This window comes from Loxodonta africana, chromosome 19 (assembly GCF_030014295.1).
Source record: "Loxodonta africana isolate mLoxAfr1 chromosome 19, mLoxAfr1.hap2, whole genome shotgun sequence".
In the NCBI taxonomy this organism is placed as follows: domain Eukaryota; kingdom Metazoa; phylum Chordata; class Mammalia; order Proboscidea; family Elephantidae; genus Loxodonta; species Loxodonta africana.
The window spans coordinates 81,502,707-81,517,596 of NC_087360.1; positions in this window are offsets into that span (position 1 = coordinate 81,502,707).

A 14,890-nucleotide genomic window follows, 5' to 3' on the forward strand; every position below is an offset into this window, starting at 1 on the left:
TAGGGAGTGAGATGTATGTAAACTTATATGTGACAGACTGATTGGATTTGTAAACGTTCACTTGAAGCTTAATAAAAGTTATTAAAAAAAAAAAAAAAACCCTATGGAGCACAGTTCTACTCTGACACACATGGGGTCACCGTGGGTCAGAATCAACTTGAGAGCAAAAAAAAAAAAAAAAATTTTAAAAAAAAGGACAGTCATAGAGTTTTTAAAAATATCTGTAGAGGACATCCAAGATTACAAAGGACCCTTTTTTTTTTGTGGTGAAAATATACACAACAAAACATAAAGCAGTTCAACAATTTCTACACATATAATTCAGTGACTTCGACTACGTTCTTCAAGCTGTGCAACCATTCTCAAGATTCAAAAGGACTTTTAAAGCAACTTTGTGAAGTCAGTGTAATAGTTCTGTTTTACTGATGGTGCATCTGAGATTCAGATGAGAATGCCATGCAGTAAGGCAAAGACAGGACCCTAGTTCTTAGCCCAGTGCTCTTATTGCTATGATATACCTTCTTCCTGGAAGAACTAACACCGGTCAAGGGCTCAGGCTCATTTGCTGGATCCATCACCATCTTAGAAAAGCACATTTCCCAACTCCTTCAGTGGCTTGATTTTTGTGAGCCCTATTTCATCTAGGACTAAACAGAATATTACCACTCTACAGCCTTTAAGAGAGGAAAAGAAATAAGTGTCCTAACTGGTATAGCTGAAGAGATACCCAAATTGAACACTTCTCTCTCAGAGGTGAGTCTTTGGACAAGTCAGATACAAAATGTGAGATAGTTTGGGCTCTTCCGAGAGCACAGAGATGACAATCACTTTTAGGTTGGGCATGGGAAGTGTGTGATTTACCATCCCTGTAGAGTGCCTACTTGTCTGGCCTCTGGGGTGTCACTTTGTGAGGTAGAAATTAACCCTCAGCACTGCTAAAATTCTACTGTGGGTTTACATAAAAAGTTGGCTCATAAAAACCAACCAACCAACCAACCGACCAACCAATCAACCAAACAAACAAACAAACAAAACAAACCCACTGCCGTCAAGTCAATTCCGACTCATAGTGACCCTATAGGGCAGAGTAGAACTGCCCCACAGGGTTTTCAAGGAGCGCCTGGTAGATTCAAACTGCTGACCTTTTGGTTTGTGTCCGTAGTTCTTAACCACTATGCCACCAGAGTTTCCATGAAGGGCAGATAAAAATTGTCCAAGTATTCCTGGGAAAGGATGAGAACATTTCCCATGAATACATAGACAATTTATGCTGGTTGCCTTGGTAACCTAAAAACCCTTTAGAAGAGCTCCAAATAGACATGAGGCAAGGACACCAGGGCCAAGATCTGTCGGAATACTGCCTTCTGTGCTAAGGTTCTTCCTTAGAACATTCATATATAAAACACAAAAGTCCCAAGACCATGGTCAGGAAGCCCATGTATTGCTCAAGGTGAGACCAAAACACTGATCTGGGGTGATTTGCCTAAGTAGAAGAATGTCTAGTCTTTGTTTCCCATCACACAGTTCCACCATTTGGAAGAAGAAACCACATAGAATTGGTACAGTTCTTGTCCAGTTAACTTGCTGCCTCCCTGAAAGATATGGTTAAGAAATCATGGGAGACAATGTTTTAGCAAGTGCACCAAAACTTAAACCTGTTCGTATAATAACTCTCCTTCAAGGGGTTGAGGGCACAGCTGTTGTTCAAAGTATAAAGGGTACTTATGGTACTGCTTTTTCAAAAATACCTTCAGAGTTAATCATTAGAAATATGAGAAAATCAAACTGATTACTATTTCTGGTCACACTTAAAGCTTTTTTTTGTTTTGTTTTTGACTAAAAATTATACTCTATATTGCTGCATCTCTCCCTAGTGCCCAGCACATACTAGTAGTTCGATAAGTGTTTAATAAATGATACATTGCATTAGGCAAATCTGCTGCAAAAGGCCTCTTTAAAGTGTTAAAAAGTAAAGATGTCACCTTGAAGACTAAAGTGTGCCTGATCCAAGCCATGATGTTTTTAATCACCTCATATGCATATGAAAGCTGGGCAATGAATAAGGAAGACTGAAGAAGAATTGATGCCTTTGAATTATGGTGTTGGTGAAGAATATTGAAAATACCATGGACTGCCAAAAGAACAAACAAATCTGTCTTGGAGGAAGTGAAGCCAGAATGCTCCTTAGAAGCAAGAATGGTGGGACTACGTCTCACATACTTTGGACATGTTATCAGGAGGGATCAGTCCCTGGAGAAGGATATCATACTTGGTAGAGGGTCAGAGAAAAAGAAGAGGACCCTCAACAAGATGCACTGACACAGTGGCTGCAACAAGGGGCTCAAGCAACAAAGATCACGAGTCTCCTGCAGGACCGGGAAGTGTTTTGTTCTGTTTTACACGGGGTCGCTATGAGTCAGAATCAACTCAACAACAACAACAATAATAACAACAGCAAATGTTCAGTTAGCCTTCCACCTCCATCACTGGATTTTTCCAACATCAAATCTACTTTTAAAGGTGAATCTTCATCAGAACCAAAAAGTCAAAAGGATATTCAGCAGAGTCTAGATGGGTTTCCAGAAAGACATCCTAGAAATTTGTAAGCAAGTATAGCCACATTGGAGTAGTTGCATAATATCCCAATAGGACCATTTTGAAGGAGATACTATTTACTTCCTGTCCACTTTGAAGGGAGCCATATTCTCTTGGTGTGGTGGTTTTAAATCATAACTGCAAGTTCTTTGACAATTTTCCCATGAGTTTAGGTTTATGTCTCCTTCGTTTAAAAGTAGGTGGGCTGTGACTGCTTTGACCAATAGAGTACAGTGAAAGGGCTGCTTTGTGACTACTGAGGATAGGTCATAAGAGGCCATGCAGTTTCTGCCTTGTTAATTGGAATATTTGTTTTGGACCATTTGTTTGCCATGTGAGAAGTATGACTAGCCTGATTTCACCATGCTGTGAGGAAGCCCAATACACATGGAGAGGTCAAGTGTAGACACATTGGTCAACAGGCCAGACTGAGGCCAGCCTTTGAGTTATAGCAGCCCAGGCATCAGACATGTGATGGCTAATTTTATGAGTCAACTTGGCTAGGCCCAGCTGTTTGGTCAAACACTAGTCTAGAGATTGGCTGCTTGGTCCTAATTGCACTGGACAAAATGAAGAAAGAAAAGAATAAGGTCTGGACTTCAGGTTCCCAGCTCAAGCACCACATAAATGACTTGAAAGTTTCTATGTCTATCCTGAAAGAAAACATTATCTACTGTAGTGACAGAGCTGAGGTTGCTGAAAACCAAACCCAGAGTCTTATTCTGTGAGTGGCTGAATTACAATGCAAATTGAATTTCCAACCTTGCAAAGAATTTGCAGTTAAAATGAGGACATTGGGAAAAAAATGTGATCCTGAAAATTAGAATGGGAAAATAATAGGCAGATTCTGATGAAGCTGGCAACATTGAACCCCTAAATTCTTTTTTTTTTTAATAATTTTTATTGTGCTTCAAGTGAAAGTTTACAAATCAAGTCAGTCTGTCACACAAAAACCCATATACACCTTGCTACACACTCCCAATTACTCTCCCCGTAATGAGACAGCCTGTTCTCTCCCTCTACTCTTTCTTTTCGTGTCCTTTTCGCCAGCTTCTAACCCCCTCTACCCTCTCATCTCCCTTCCAGGCAGGAGATGCCAACATAGTCTCAAGTGTCCACCTGATCCAAGAAGCTCGCTCCTCACCAGCATCCCTCTCCATCCATTGTAGAGTCCAACCCCTGAATTCTGCTGAGTCTTCTTCGCCAGTAGAAATAGTCCTTTTGCCCCCAATCTGCAGAGATTCACCCTGTTTTGCCTGAGGGACCTGCAGTGGCCACCCTTGAAGTAGTTGCCTCACCAGGCACTGCTGATTCTACTCAGGATCCACCTCTACTACTTGTCTTTGTTTCTAGCCCTGTAACTAGACTCATGTACCAAGAGACCCTGAAAAGTGAGGTCCAAAGTGTGGTCCATGAGAAAGTGTACTATACTCCCAAAGAACTTTGTGATTTTTCCTATTTATACAGACATAAACCTGGAGAATATGTGTGAGAATGAATATTAAGGGTGTGGGATAATATTGGAAAGAACATAAAGTTGGATCAGGCTGAATTTATTGATAGGTGTCCACTAAGCACAGATTCTGCATTCTGTGTTCCAGCTCGAAGAGTTAGAAAGGACTCTAACAGTTTGGTTGATTGACTGAAACATGGACTAAAACGTACCCTATCCAAATGAAGTTGAAATACCAGAGCTGCCTTGGTATATTGTAGAAGGTATCCAAAGGCTTATGGAGATTTAAATATCAGAGTGGATTATCTTATAAAACCTGCTCCCCCATGACCGACGGTCCAAAGGACACATCTTTCCCCATGACTGTGAGGAATAAATTTATAAGGGGAGCCACAGCATTTTTGAAGAGCTCTGTAGTTTAGGAATTACAGTGGGAATTGCTGCCACTGAACTGGGATCCTTAAATGCAATGGGGATAATTGGATCTCAGGGTAGTAAGGGCCAAGTGACAACACTTGATTATGAAAGACCAGCTGAGCGTGGCTACCATAGTGGACAACAGAGTCAAATCAGTAATCAGAATAGTTTGACTCTAGATACCTATGGCATTGGCTGATTGTTCATGGTATCCCTAGGAGTGAAATAGTGTTACCGAACCCTAAAATGTGGGTCTTTGTCCAGCATGCTCAGACTTGCCAATTAGCTGGACACCGGTCTTTGAGAAAGTAACTTTATTGCAATGCTTAGAGCAAGGAGCTGGAAGGAAGTTCCTCAAATCCAGCTCCCTGAGCTATGGGAAAGCAGGGCTTATATCTGATCTGGGCAGCAAGAGGGTGGCCACATAGGTGTTCTGGGGAGGGAAAACTCTTGAAAGTGGCCAGGAAACAGAAGATGACGAGGTTTTTGTTGGACCTGTCACTTTGAAATAGGGTCTAGGTAATGATTTTCCTTCTGATTCTTTCCTCCTGTTGCTGTGTCCTCTGCTGAGGGCAATTAGCGGTGACAGCAGGCCTTTCTGCACATGCGGGGCAGGGCAAATCTGATTCGGGCTAGTTTAAAGACTAATGGAAATTTACTGGCATTAGTAAGGTCAGTTATAATAGGAAGTTTAGTAAATATTTACTTGATCTCTATAAGCGGAAGAGTTCTAGGTCAAATAAATAGAAGTCTAGCTTAAATCTTTGCTTTTTTGAATCACAAAACAGAGTCACCGCCCCTCAATCAATTCCTAGATATGAACCAGTTTATAGATCTGAAACCCACTGTATGAGGGGAAAGTCAGTTCCACTTGAGGAAGGACCCTGCTACACTGCCAAAACTTTATACTTTTAATCTTCTTCCAAGTCTATGGCCTTTTAACAGAATGCTATGCTTTGGGGAAAATGAAATAATTATACTTTGAGGGGATTACTGGACACTGACTCTGAACTGACACTAATTCTAGGAGACCCAAGATGTTACTGTGGTTCATTACTCAGAGTAAGGGCTTATGAAGGTTAGGTGATTGATGGAGTTTTAGCTCAGGTCCATCCCACAGTGGGTCCAAAATGTCCTTGAACCCATCCTGTGCTTATCTTCCCAATTTCTGAGTGCAAAATTGGAATAGACATACTCAGCAACTAATGTGGGAAGAATACCCACATTAGTTCCCTGACCTGTAGAGTGAGGTATATCATAGTAGGAAAGGTTAAGTGGAATCCACTAGAACTGTTTTAAACTAGAAAAATAGTAAACCAAGAACAATACTGCATTCGTGGAGGGATTTCAGAGATTAGTGCCACCGTCAAGGACTTGAAGAATGCGGAGGTGGTGATTCCTACCACATCCTCATTCAACTCACCTGCTTGACTTGTGTAGAAAACAGATGGACCTTAGAGAGTGACAGTCGACTATCACAAATTTCACCAGGTGATTCCGTTTGCAGCTGCTGTTTAGATACAATTTTATTGCTTGAGGAAATTAACACATCTCCTGCCACCTGGTACCTAGCTATTCCTTTGGAAAATGCTTTTTTTCTTGATACCTGTTAATAAAGTCTACCTGAAACACACGGATTGATAGATGGTGAAATCACTCAGTTAAAGAGCCATCTAGGTGGAAATACCTTGCAGGAATGGGGCAATGTTTGCCAGGAGGCTGTATATGCTCTAAACCAGCATCCAATATATGGTGCTGTTTCTCCCATAGCCAGGATTCATAGATCCAGAAATCAAGCGATGGAAATAGGAGTAGTGAACCAAAAACCCTTTGCCATCAAATCAATTTTGACTCACAGCAACCCTGTAGGACAGAGTGGAACTGCCCCATAGAGTCTCCAAGGAGCACCTAGTGGATTCGCACTGCTGACCTTTTGGTTAGCAGCCATAACACTTACCCAGTATACCACCAGGGTTTCCATAGGAGCAGTGCCACTTACTGTTACCCCTAGTGATCCACTAGCAAAATTTATGCTTTCTGTCCCCATGACCTTATGCTCTGCTGGTCCAAAGGGAGGAAAGCTTCCACCAGGCGACAAAGCAATGATTCCATTGAACTGGAAGTTGAGACTGCCGCCTAGCCTCAAAGTCAACAGGCAAAGAAGTGGTTACTGTGCTGGCTGGTGTGATTGATCCTGATTACCAAGGTGAAATTGGACGGCTACTACACAATGGAGGTAAGAAAGAATATCTGGAATACAGGTGATCCCTTAGGGCATCTCTTGATACTACCATGCCCTGTGACTAAACTCAGTGGAAAACTACAACAACACTTTTGAGGGATGACCATTAATGGCCCAGACTATCAAAGCATGCCTATGAACACAGCTGGGCAGAGGCTGTCCTGATGGAAGAACTATGTCCTTGAGTGTTCCTGAGCCTGAATTGTAACCTGTTGCTTCCCTAATAAACCCCATAATCATGAGTATGGTCTGTGAGTTGTGTGTGGCCATTGCAATGAATTATGGAACCCAGCAGAGAAGTAGAGAGTGCCATGGTAGGGATGGTTGGTGTCAGAATTAGTAAAGATGGCAGAGAGGAAGCATGTTTGACTGCCGTCTCATAGGAAACAGCCTTGGGATGTTGATCATGACTCTTCTTCCTCTTTGTGAAGTTACAGGAGATCAGATGCTGTCTTCATGCTGTTTTTACACTTCTATTTTTTTTCCATGCATTTAGAAAATTAGCCTGGGTTCGAGGATGTCTCATTGTAAGAGAAGCTGTAACGCATTGCCCAGAACTCTAAGCCAAAGTGGAGGACTTATTTCCCACCTGCTGGAGTGTTGCCTGCAGACAGCCCTCAAGTGTCAGCCCTCCGAAGAAGTATCCCTTTGCTGAAGAGACCCTTCCTGGGGTAGCCTGTTTCCAATGACTAATCCATACAGGGTGGGAGGGGATATAAAGACCTCAACTCAGGATAACTCTGAAGGACTTTACTAGCTACTGAGCTCCTCATGGGATTGGCTTCGGCCTTCGTTGAGACTAAATCACAGTACAACTTCTCTTTCTGTCAAGACTTGTTTCCCAACATATTGGGAAGGGAAACCGTCCCCCATAGGAGTTGATTCCAAGAACAACTCCCCAAAAAGTCAGTCTTTTTTCCCAGGTAATCCAACCTGTGTGACGTATTTAACCCTCCCAATGACATTATGAGGTAGATACAATCAGTATGAAGCTTGCAAAAGGTAAGTTTCCAAGGCCACTTTACTGGAAAACGATAGAACCAGTATTTAAACCCAGGTATCATAGCTCTGGAAACCCTGGTGGCATAGTGGTTACGTGCTACAGCTGCTAACCAAAGAGTCAGCAGTTCAAATCCTCCAGGCACTCCTTGGAAACTCTATGGGGCAGTTCTACTCTGTCCTATAGGGTCGCTGTGAGTCAGAACTGACGACGGCACTGGGTTTTTTTGGTATCGTAGCTCTGGCGTCTCTGCTGAAACGACTGTAATATTCTCTCCCCCTTGATTTCTCATTAATTTCTTAGATTTTATACAAGTTTACTCAAATGCACATTTAAAAATCCTCTGCTTAAGGGCATGCATATTTTTCCAAATATTGCAATTGTTTTCATGTTAGTCTACAAAGGTGAATGCAGGCTTTGGAATAAACCCTATAGAATGATTTTCAAAACAGGTCACTCCAAAGTTAGGAACCTAAGAAACAAGCCAGTAGTCCTAAATCCAGTGCCTTCTGAATTCTTATGAAAACAGCAATGAAGACAAAAAACAAATCCTATTTGACATACTGCAGGTAGAGAGAACTGAGGAAAGTCAAACACCGAAGCAGACCTGTGGGACTGTGCAGACAGGAAAGGTCACTATTGTTGTTAATTGTTGTTAGCTGCCATCAAATCGACCCCCGGCTTATGGTGACTTCATGCACAATGGAAGGAAACGCTGCCTGGTAGTTCTGCACTATCCCACTGATTGGTTGGAAACCAGACCCTCGTGATCCATAGGGTTTTCATTGGCTAATTTCAGGTGTAAATCACTAGGCTTTTCTTCCTAGTCTACCTTAGTCTGGAATTTTTTCTGAGACCTTTTCAGCATCATAGCAACATGCAAGCCTCCACTGATGGATGGGTGGTGGCTACACATGAGGTGCATTGGCTGGGAATCAAACCAGGGTCTCTGGCTTTTAAAAAAAGAACAAAACAAAAGAACATTGCTGTTGAGTTGATGCTGACTCATAGAGACCCTGTAAAACAGAATAGAACTTCCCCATAGGGTTTCTAGAACTTCCCCATAGGGTTTCCAAGGCTGTAATTTTTTTTTAATCTCTACAGGATCAGACTGCCACATCTTTCTCCTGCAGAGTGGTTGGTGGGTTTGAATTGCTGACCTTTCCATTAGAAGCCAAGTACTTAACCACTGCACCACCAGGGTCCTAGGTATCTTGTATGGAGGTGAAAAGTCTACCACTGAACCACCATTTCCATTGCTCTTCACACTACTAGATTTTTATTTGCATTTCCAACGGAGGCAATGGCCAAGTGTGGGGCAATAAGCAACCCTACCATCCCATGCCAGGCTCAAGAGAGGGCATGACTTATCGGTGTTTCAGCATCATGTCTCCCATAATGACTGGGCTGACAGATGGTGATGTCACATTGAAGTTACCCAGGTGTACTAAAAATGCTCTATTCCTTATTCTAGAGATGGTGGAGGCTGTGGTTATAGTAACACAGAAAGTATCAAACAAGAAAAGTTCAGGAATGTCCCCAAGAATTGAACAGTGACATCTTATGGACTGCATAACTACCAGCTGTAGAACTTTTAATTCATTCATTAATCCATTGTTTTATTAAATATATATAAACACTAAGTATGTTGCTGTTGTTAGGTACTGTCCAGTCAGTTCCGACTCATACCACTCCTACGTACAGCAGAATGAAACACTGCCCTGTCCTGAGCCAACATCACAATCCTTGCTGTTTTTGAGCCTGTTGTTGCAGCCACTGTGTCAATCCATCTCCTGGAGGGTCTTCTTCTCTTTAGCTGACCCTCTACTTTACCAAGCATGATGTCCTTCTCCAGGGACTGGTCCCTCCTGATAACTTGTCAAAATACATGAGACGAAGTCTCACCATCCTTGCTTCTAAGGAGCACTCTGGCTGTACTTCCTCCGAGACAGATTTGTTCGTTCTTCTGGCAGTTCATGGTATATTCAATATTCTTTGCCAAGACCAAAATTCAAAAGCATCAATTCTTCTTTGGTCTTCCTTATTCATTTCCCAGCTTTTACGTGCATATAAGACGACTGAAAATATCATGGCTTGGGTCAGGTGCACCTTAGTCCTCAAGGCGACATCTTTGCTTTTGGACACTTGAAAGACGTCTTCTGCAGCAGATTTGCCCAATGCAATAAATATGTCCTTTGATTTCTTGACTTCTGCTTCCATGGGCATTGATTATGGATCCAAGTAAAACAAAACTCTTGACAACTTCAATCTTTTCTCCATTTATCATGATTTTGCTTATTGGTCCAGTAGTGAGGATTTTTGTTTTCTTTATGTTGAGGTGTAATCCATACCGAAGGCTGTAGTCTTTGATCTTCATCAGTAAGTGCTTCAAGTCCTTTTTACTTTCTGCAAGCAAGGTTCTGTCACCTGCATATCGCAGACTGTTAATAGTCTTCCTCCAATCTTGATGCCATGTTCTTCTTCATATAGTCCAGCTACTTGGATTATTTGCTCAGCATACAGATTGAATAAGTACGGTGAAAGGATACAAGTCCGACACACACCTTTCCTGGTTTTAAACCATGCAGTATCCTCTTGTTCTGTTCAAATGACTGCTTCTTGATCTATATACAGGTTCCTCATGAGCACAATTAAGTGTTCCAGAATTCTCATTCTTGGTTATCCATAATCTGTTATGATCCACACAGTTGAATGCCTTTGCATGTCAATAAAACACAGGGAAACATCTTTCTGATAGTCTCTGCTTTCAGCCAAGATCCATCTGACATCAGCAACGATACAGCCCTCCTTCTACATCCTCTTCTCATTCTGGCTTGAATGTCTGCCAGTTCCTTGTCAATGCACTGCTCTAATCATTTTTGAATTATCTTCAGCATAATTTTACTCATGTGTGATATTATTTGATAATTTCTACATTCTGTTGGATCACTTTTCTTTGGAATGGGCACAAATATGCATCTCTCCCAGTTGGTTGGCCAGGTAGCTGTCTTCCAAATTTCTTGGCATAGATGAGCGAGTGCTTCCAGCCTTGCATCCATTTGTTCAGGCATCTCAATTGGTATTCCATCGATTCCTGGAGGCTTGTTTTTTGCCAACACCTTCAGTGCAGCTTGGACTTCTTCCTTCAGCACCATCGATTCTTGATCATATGCTACCAATTCTTTTTGATACAGTGACTCTGTATTCTTTCCATCTTCCCTTGATGCTTTCGATGTCGTTCAATATCTTATCCACAAAGTCCTTCAATATTGCAACTCGAGGCTTGATTTTTTTCTTCGTTTCTTTCAACTTGAGAAATGCTGAGCGTGTTCTTCCCTTTTGGTTTTCTAACTTCAGGTCTTTGCACATTTCACTATAATATTTTGTTTTGTTTTCTCTAGCTGCCCTTTAAAATCTTCTGTTCAGCTCTTTTACTTCATCATTTCTTCTGTTCGCTTTAGCTATTCTACATTCAAGAACAAGTTTCAGAGTCTCTTTTGACATCCATTTTGGTCTTTTCTTTCTTTCCTGCCTTTTTAATGACTTTTTGCTTTTTTCATATATGATGTCTTTGATGTCATCCCACAACTCGCCTGGTCTTTGGTCTTTGGTGTTCAATGCGTCCAATCTATTCTTGGGATGGTCTCTAAATTCAGGTCAGATATAGTCAAGGTTGTACTTTGGCTTTCATGGATTTGTTTCAGTTTTCTTCAGATTCAGCTTGAATTTACATACAAGCAATTGATGGTCTGTTCCGAAGTCTGCGCCTGGCCTTGTTCTGACTGATGATATTCAGTGTTTCCATTGTCTCTTTCCACAGATGTAGTCGATTTGATTCCTGTGTATTCCATCCCACAAAGTCTGCATGGATAGTCACTATTTGTGCTGTTGAAAAAAGGTGTTTCCAATGACTATGTCGTTGGTCTTGCAAAATTCTATCATGCAATCTCCAGAGTCATTTCTGTCACCAAGGCCATATTTTACAACTAGTGATCCTTCTTTGTTTCCAACTTTCACATTCCAATCACCGGTAATTATCAGTGCATCTTGACTGCATGTTTGATCAATTTCAGACTGCAGAAGTTGGCAAAAAAAGTTTCAACATCTGTGTCTTTGGTATTAGTGGTTGGTGCATAAATTTGAATAATAGTCATATTAACTGGTCTTCCTTGTAGGCATATGGATGTTATCCTGTCACTGACAGAGTTATACTTCAAGATAGATCTTGAAATGTTCTGTTTTGATGATGACTGAGACACCATTCTTCTTTATTTTTTCATCCTGGCATAGTAGACCATAGGATTGTCTGATTCAAAATGGCCAATACCAGTCCATTTAAGCTCACTAATGCCTAGGACACTGATCTTTATGAGTTCTATTTCATTTTTGATGACTTCTAATTTTCCTAGATTTATACTTTGTACAGTCCAGATTCCATTTATAAATGGATGTTTGCAGCTGTTTCTTCTCATTTTGAGTCATGCCACATTAGCAAACAGAAGGTCCCAAAAGTTTTTATTCCATCCATGTCATTAAGGTCAACTCTACTTTAAGGAGGTAGCTCTTCCCGGGTCATATTTTGAGTGCCTTCCAACCTGAGGGGCTCATCTTCTGGCACCATATCAGAAAATATTCCACTGCTATTCATAAGGTCTTCACTGACCAATTTTTATTTGAAGTGGATTACCAGGTCCTTCTTCCTAGTCTGTCTTAGCCTGGAATCTCCACTGAAACCTGTCCACCATGTGTGACCCTGCTGATATTTGAAATACCAGTGGCACAGTTTCCAGCATCACAGAAACATGCAAGGAACCACAGTACAACAAACTGACAGACAAGGGTGGAAAATGAGTATACATACGCATATATATGTGTGTGTATACACACACACACACAATGAATATATATATCTATATTCATTTTATATATATTTATTATACATATATACATTCCAAGGCATACCACGGTGACTTCTTTTTGCCCTGAGTATTTCACACTTTACTTGAGGTCACAAGACTTGAAATAGTTTGGTAACATATGAGCTGGATTAAGGGCATGATTGAGGCACAGTGGTTTGCCTTTTGAACAGAGAACAAATTTAAGTTTTGCTTAGCTCTCTTCCAGCACAATTTTGGAGTAAGAGTGTACCTAGAAAGGCTGAAGGAATAGTTTTTCAAAAAGAGGTCGAAAGAAGAGAAGCTGCAATAGGGAATGGAAATTTGGGAGAAGAGGGTATGTTTAAAGAGGATTCTCAAGACAGCTTTCCCTAGTATTTGTGGTGTGACTCGCTCTTCCATATGCCCGAGAGACTTCCATTGAAAAGCCATATATGTATTATACTATAATAAAGACATAAACAGTGGAGGGACTTGACTAGAGGAGACAGAGATTACTTGTACCTCAGGAAGTCAGTGAAGACTCCACTCAAGAAAACAGCATTCAGTCTTGATCTTGGTCAGGGCAGTGGGTCTCAAAAGCCAGCCCAAGGCAGATGGTGGTGATTAAATTTTCACTTCTGAATTGAAATGAGAAAAATGAGGAGAAGGTAGTAAATTTTCCAAAAAATTAAATGTATTAAATTGAAAAGAAATTTGGTTTGAGATGATGTACTTTCTACTTTTGGAGTGTTACGGTTTTTCTTTCTCTTACGAAATCAAAGTGATAATAGATGATATCATTATAATTTATTTTTTCTCTTACTTGACCTAATAAAAACAATGCACATTCTCTACATTAAAAAAAAACATACTGGTCTTTGAGATCCAAAGGTCTCAGAGCTGTGGGTAGCACATTCCAGGCTGAGGGAATGGGTGATGCTAAGGGACGCTACTGGGACAGGGCCTGGTGCCCTAGAGGGCTGGGAGTAATCCAATGTGTCTAGGGGTGTGATAGAAGTTGGGGACTGTCTTAGTTGTCTAGTGCCACTGTAACACACATACCACAAATGGGTGACTTTAAAGAACAGAAATTTATTTTCTCACAGTTTTGAAGGCTAAAAGTCCAAAGCAGCATCTCGGCTGTGTTGATTCGTTCCTTGTCAATAGCCTGGGTATTCCTTGATCCCTTGGCTTGTAGAGAACCTTCACATGGCGTGTGTTTCCCCATATATGCTTTTCTCTGGGTCTGTTCCGCTCTTTTTATAACTCAGAAGTGATTAGGTTTAGGACACACCCTACACTGATATGACTTTATTAACATAACAGAGAAAAACCTATTCCCAAACAGGGTTCTATCTACAGGTATGGGGATTAGGATTCCAAAACAAATTTGGGGAAGATACAGTCAGTCCATAACAGAGTCAGAGCAGTTTAGGGTTTGTTGTTGTTAGCTGCCATTGAGTTGGTTCCAACTTATGGTGACCCCATGTATGGAAAGTAGAACTGCTCCGTAGGGTTTTCAAGGCTGTGATCTTTCAGAAACAGATTGCCGGGACTGTTTTCTGAGGCATCTCTGAGTGGGTTCAAACCACCAACTTTTAGTTGAGTGCTGAACAATTTGCTCCACTCAGAAACTCCTAGTTTAGGGTTAGATGTTGAATTTTATCAAACACCATCTGGTTCAAAATTTAGCCACTGAAAGAAGCAATATCCTTTAGCCAGCTTCTTTGAGAATAAGACAAATGTGTGGTGACGGAAGTAATCTAGACATGGGCCTTTCACAAATCATCGGGCAGGTCCCTCTGCTCTGGCTGCTGCTCTGGTCATCCCTCAGCCCCTGGCTACCCCTGTGGAGGCCACTTGCCTTTTGACTACTTCAGTTGCCCAGGTAGTGGCATCAATTCAGCCACCCATGACTTTCAATGGCCCTTGAGGTGTCTGTTCTCTCCTATCCCATTCCACATGGCTGCTTTCAGGTCTCTCCAGCCTTTCCAGAAACTCCTTCCACTACTCTGATCTAGCCTTTTTAGCAGGTGTTGCAGTGGTTAAGAGCTTGGCTGCTAACTAGCTGTTGAAATCCCACAGCTGCTCCTTGGAAACCCTAGGGGGCAGTTCTACTCTGTTCTATAGGGTCGCTATGAGTTGGAATCCACTCAATGGCAATGGGTTTTGGTTCTCATCCTAGTGACTTAAGCTCCCAGGCAAATTGTTCTTTAATGATTACCTTGCAGCTCTCTCCTTTCTGTGGTGCTTAGGCCCCTTCGTGGGGGCAAGTCAGGGAACATCGTCCATAGCTGTGCAGATAC